The 6,534-nt window shown below is 36.8% G+C and overlaps 1 non-coding gene across 1 annotated transcript; it reads left to right on the top strand.

Annotated features, from left to right (window-relative positions):
* Positions 1 to 287: 287 nt before the first annotated feature.
* Positions 288 to 393, top strand: LOC143629557 (small nucleolar RNA R71). The gene has a single exon (XR_013152977.1). It is a non-coding gene; the product is annotated as a small nucleolar RNA R71 (small nucleolar RNA).
* Positions 394 to 6,534: the final 6,141 nt, after the last annotated feature.

Raw genomic sequence — 6,534 nt, 5'->3', positions numbered from 1 at the left:
AGTTACCCTTTTATTTTGTACCCGCAACCAATAACTTATCCATCTTCCTTTCCAATCTCCCCATTCGATCCTCCGACCCTTTAATGTATACCGCTTTCACAATTGCCCTTTTTGCTATTTTGTTTGGCTGGGCCTGTCTCTTAGAGTTCGTAGCATGTCTCTCTAAGTGTCTCCAATCCACATTTTCATCATTTGTTAAGAAAGATCCATTAGTAGTAGCTTGGAGATTTTGAACATCGTCGTTAGATAGGCTGTCACGGAATGCCTTAATCAACTCCCATAGAGCAATTCCATGATGAGGACATGTTCTTAGTAACAATTTGAATCTCTTAAACGACTCATAGAAGGTTTCACCTGCATGTTGCTGAATATTACTAATGGCGTTTTGAGCTTCTATAGTTCTCAGTGGCATGTAATATTCATCTAAAAACTACTGTGCCAAGTCGTGCCACATGTAAATACTAGCTGATGGCAGTGATAGAAACCATTGTTTTGTTGCATCCTTCAAACTAAACTGAAACACAACCATCTTCACTTCATCTGCTGTAAACCCTTGACTTGAGATAGTAGCACAGATCGAAATAAAATCACTCAAGTGTAATTATGGTTCCTCTGTGGCTTTTCCATGAAAAGTGGTTAATCCGGTTAAACTGCTCTGTCTCACTGTAAAGGTTCTTTTCAATCTCTAACCGAAACAATAATCAGTAGCGGGTTTGTGGCCACTCTTGGAATAAAATGGCTCTGAATCCCTCTAACTGGTGGTGGAATATAAGTCCTCGGAACCCCCGTAATCATAACCAAAGTAAGGAGCTTGCGGTCCCATGTTACCTGGTATCTCGATGCTTGATGTTGCTAGTTTCTGGGGTACTAGTATTATGGATACTAATTTTGTTGAGGTGTTTGGTTGTTTTGTGGATACTGGTACTGACCCCCTTGAGTATCCTCAAACCCGTCTTCATCTAAATAAATATCTACATTGTTCCCTATCTTCCAATTCTCAACCCTTTCATCACCCAGATTAATCAATGGCCCTTTCTCTGAACTCTACTTGCCCTTCACGATTCAGTGGGGCAGATCTAATTAAGGGGTTATGATTAAAGTTTAATTTTCTTTTCTGGTTACAGTTACCCTCTCCACGGTTTATCTGGTTTCTGTTATGGTTAACATTCTTGGTTCGGTGGTTGATCTTGGTTATCGGGTTGGCAGTCATTCAGGTCTTAATTATTTCTATTACTCATGTCTTCTGCTTTTGGTATTGAATTTGTGGCTTCTAGTTTTCAGTTTAACTAGGGTTTCTAAGCTGCTCGGTTTCTCTTTGCTGTTTTTCAATCAGTGGATCAAACTGTAGCGACTCTTTCTCACACAAAAACACTAAAATTTTTAGTCCCGAATCTGGATCACTATAGTATGATATCAACCCAAACACGATGTTAGTGCGGAATCCTAACACCGTCGTGATTCAAGAACGAGATAGAAGAACAATATAAATATAATGAACACGAAGTAATATGGTTTCAATGCATGCGATTCTATTATCAAATAAATCATCAGATATATAAACAAGTTCACAAAGAATATTATCCTCTCTAGAATATAGTGGCTATGAAAGTGTCATAGTTCTCTAGTTCTTCCACCCTAATTATCAACTATGACATGCTTTATATAGTTAGCATTTACAAGAACCCAATGACCAAGCCCAACTAAGCCCAAACAGAAATCAACATGATTTCTATATTGCTAGCCTTTCCCAGACACATTCCAAGCCTTTCCCAGACATGATCCAAGCCATATATTCGGTATTACATGCTCCAAGACATAAATTCCATCTTGTATAATACTTTGACTCTTTTAGATTATTTCTCTTTTGTCTTGATCATACCATGGTCTTTTGATATGCGTTAGTCTAATCAAATCGTGACCAACAATCTCCCACCTAGACTGATGCTCTCAAAACATTTAGAATCTTTAATCAGACATGATCAACAATTTCATGTGTCTAGAACGACCCATTTAATAAACATTGATTTTGTGGTTGTTCCTGCATGCATAGTGATCAGTTCGACATACGGACCCAAGTTATGCATGTCCTGGGATTCCCTTGAGCCTCAACACATGTGACCTCTTGCCCACACATGTTTGTACCATCATCTAAGAGCATATATGTTTTTACAGGTTCGATTTGTTGATTCTTAACGTTCCAAATCTGTTTTGGTTTAGTAAAACATGAAAGAACAGACTTTGGAATTGAATTTGTTGAAATAGAACTCTCAACACTCTTAGCACTATTTGATTTTGCAAAATTGAATTGCCCTTTGCCATGTTTAAAATCATTTGAGTGCAAACCTGTCGTGTTAACCTTGAAACCTTTAGTGATATTTACCTGAACAGTCTTCCTTTTCAATGTACGGTATAGACACTCTTTTGCTAGATGCCTACCATTCCCACATGCGAAGCACACCTTCACTCTCTGATTTTTCTTTGCTAAGTTCCAATCACCATCAGAAGGTTTAACTCTGGAATTCCCTTCCGTTGGTGTTTTAGGTGAGACTCATTTCATCGGCTTAGATCGAGACTTTCCTATGAATGTAGCCTCTTGATTATTCATATAATAGGGTACGTAAAGCTGATGAACACAATTTCTGGCGATGTGACCCAGAGTACCACAATGGTAACACGTTTGACATTTAACACTAGCAGCACCTGGTGAACTGTCAACCTTTTTAGGTTTCTTAGCCCTTTTAAATTTATTGGTTAGATTTGAAATTTCTAACTTAGAGGCTTCCAGTTCAGCAGTTAATTCAACAATTTTCTGTTTGGCAACAAGGAAGACTGTTCGACCTTCTTTAACCTTGCAAAGCTTTTCACACATAACCTCTTCAGGATTGTCATTATGGCTATCATAGTTCTCAACGTCAACATTTTCAGCACATGAAGTAGAGGCAACAATATTGTTAACACATTGAAAACCAGGCTTGATTTCCTCTTGGGATCCTGATCCAACAATTTTAGATTGAACCTGTTTACCATATTCATGTTCTCCTCCCTAGCCTCTTCCTCTTTTGTTACAGGCATACTCGTATTTTTATGATTAAAAGGACGAGGCACCTTTTCATATACCAATCCCTCACATTTCTGAGTTCTATACTTTAATTGACACGCAATCATGTTCTCAACCACCTCACTGGAAACATAAAACTTCTTGAAGTTGAACTCGGCATTATCAAATTTATTTGCTAATTTTGCTATCTCCAACTTGAATGTTTCTAACTCAGCAGTTAATTCAGCAATACGCCTCTTGGCATCTAAGTGGTGACAACATTTTATACTAAAATCATCTTGAAGTTTACGTATGTCCTGACGTTGTGCATCTATCTTTTCTTCATACAGTTTCTCGTTTTTCTTAAGAGTGTAGTTTTAACATTTGACCCTTTCCATCTCCCTTACCATATTAAAATTTGCTAATGTATTTGAATCTACCTCTTTAGGCGAACTCTTCATGCTCTGAAATACTACTAAAGAGGGAGCAGACTAATTAAGAGTATTTCTAAACATTGAGAAAGTTTGTGGAGAATCCATTGAGTAATTAATTTTTTATTAATTTTTTTAACCGAGAGCCTGATGTCTTGACTGAGTCAAAATCTTGACCGAGAACTCAAGATCTTGACCGAGAACCCAAAATCTTGACCAAGAACCCAAGATCTTGACCGAGAACCAAACAAAGTCACTCGAGAACCTGTAAGTCAAGCAGAAAACACCTTTGTTGACTTGATCAATTAGGAAAAAAATAAAATCTCGAATATCAGGAATTTTAATTAATTTCAAAAATCAAATCAAATCAGTTATCTTCCCAAAGTAATTCTCTCCCAAAAATAACTCGAACAAATTCGATGAACACGAAGAACACAACTCTTCAAAATTCTAGAAAACTTCAATACTCTACAAACACGAAAATCCAAATATTGAATTGTTGATATCACAACCGAGCCTAGAATAGGTCTAAAATCTCTGATACCACTTGCAACTGCCGAATCTGGATCACTATAGTATGATATCAACCCAAACACGATGTTAGTGTGGAATCCTAACACCGTGGTGATTCAAGAACTAGATAGAAGAGCAACATAAATATAATGAACATGAAGTAATATGGTTTCAATGCATAGGATTCTATTATCAAATAAATCGTAAGTTACATAAACCAACTCACAAAGAAAATTATGCTCTCTAGAATATGGTAGCTATGAAAGTGTGATAGTTCTTTAGTTCTTCCACCCTAATTATCAACTATGACATGATTTATATATTTAGCATTTATAAGAGGCCCAATCACCAAGCCCAACTAAGCCCAAACAGAAATCAACATGATTTCCATATTGCTAGCCTTTCCCAACCAAAATCTATAGGGATTTCGGTATTACATGCTCCAAGCCATAAATTCCATCTTATATAATACTTCGACTCTTCTAGATTATTTCTCTTTTGTCTTGATCATCTCATGGTCTTTCGATATGCGGCAGTCAAACTAAATCGTGACCCAACAAAAACCGCGCGTAAAATCAACGATGTTATAATAAAAACCAAAACTAAAACTAAACTAGCACTTTGTGCGTTGATTCACCGGCAACGATGCCATTTAGACTTAAATACCTTTAACTAGTACAGGTAAATAAGGTCGTCTCCATAGGGGATCAATGGAAAGTGCCAATAAAAAAACTAATTAACTATTATTTTAGGCAGACAGACGATGTCAAGCAGTTTAGAAATATTATTGAAACACACAATTACTTTTAATTAACTGTAAAAAAATCATGGGAAAAATGATTTACTTCAACTTCTGGTAATGTGATGACCAACTAATCTCAGATTCAGATAAATCAAATGTGCAGTAATTACTAGACCTGACAGCTTGGTTGCGATGACAAACGATACCCTAACTGAATTGTTTATGAAAAACTATTAGGTTACAATGACTAGCGATTATTAGTTAAATGACATAAGAACCTAGTCTTGAATGTTGATGAACCCAACCAGATAAGTGATGGAAGATTCAATAATTGAAAACACAAACTGTTTAAACAATTGATTAATAAAGTAGAACAAGATTAAATGACAAATTCAACCAAGTTCACAATCATTAAAGCATAAAGAATATGATCAAAGTAAGGGTACACAAAACCCTAGCCTAAAGAGAACACGAAGGTTTAGCCTTGCCTCATGGAGATATCAGCTTTAAATCTTGATTCGGTTGAAGGAAACATGATTAAAGAGGTGATTATGATTATTGGAGAGGTCCAAAATTGGCTTTAGAAACCCCAAAAATGGTTGGACGAAGTTTTTTCTTCATAACCCTAAGGTTATATTTATATATGGAAGCAAAAACCTAAAATTCGCGTCTTTTTACGAACTAGGCCGCAAAGTGTGGTCATGGTACCGCAAGTTGCGTCCTTTCTCCCAAAATTGTCTTATCAACGTCGGTACTTGCGGCCTCTCGCACTAGAAAGGACCACAAATTGAGGCCCTGATTGCGCAACTTACGGCCTGTCCGGTCTTCTTCATGTTTCCTCTCTATCTTGACTATTGGCCTCATTCATCTTCGGTTTAACTTTCAAGTATCATCCCAATAGCTTGCATTAAGCTCTGTTTAGCTCCATCAAACACCAAACACTTGCAATCACAAAAGATCTCAAAGTAATCGTGTTCGATATATATAAATAGCTAAAACACATGATATTAGCCATCAAAATAACATTCGTTTAACCACACATCACTGGTCACTGGGTGGCGAGTGTGCATTCATTATAGGAAGCTGAATGCGGCTACCTCAAAAGACTATTTTTCATTAACCTTTATTGACCAGATTATTGAAAAAATTTCCGATCAAAAACTTTATTATTCATTGGATGGGTACTCGGGATATAATAAAATTACAACCCACCCGGATGATAAACACAAGACCACCTTCACAAGCCCATATGGTACTTTTGACTTTAGAAGGATGCCATTTGGGTTGTGTAATGCCCCGACCACTTTTCAATGATGTATGATGAGTACATTTTCGGACATGGTCGGCGACTCACTTGAGGTATTCATGGATGACTTTTCAATTTTTGGGCCAACTTTCGAAATGTGTCTCAGCGAATTAAACAAAGTTTTAGAACGATGTGTCGAGACAAGTTTGGTTTTAAGTTGAGAGAAAAGTCATTTCATGGTAAAATATAGGATATTGTTGGGCCATGTGGTTTCGAGTCGAGGAATGGAGGTGGAAAAGCTAAAATTAGAGTTATCTCTTCATTGCCGCCACCGAAAAATGTAAAAGGGGTAAGGTCATGTTTGGGACATGTCGGGTTTTACCGGAGATTTATTAAAGGTTTTAGTGTAATTACTAAACCTTTATGTAATTTGTTGCTAAAAGTTGCCCATTTGATTTTACTAATGAAAGTTTTCAAGCCTTTTGATGTTTTGAAGGAATAGTTAGTGCAAGCTCCCATTTTTCAAATGTCGTATTGGACGAAACCGCTTGAAATTATGTGTGAT

Source organism: Bidens hawaiensis, unplaced genomic scaffold (genome assembly GCF_021521415.1).
Source record: "Bidens hawaiensis isolate Kalapana, Puna unplaced genomic scaffold, B.hawaiensis_p1.1 tig00005272_1, whole genome shotgun sequence".
Lineage (NCBI taxonomy): Eukaryota > Viridiplantae > Streptophyta > Magnoliopsida > Asterales > Asteraceae > Bidens > Bidens hawaiensis.
The sequence above is the reverse complement of the archived record's forward strand: the minus strand, read 5'-3'. Positions and strand labels throughout refer to the sequence as shown.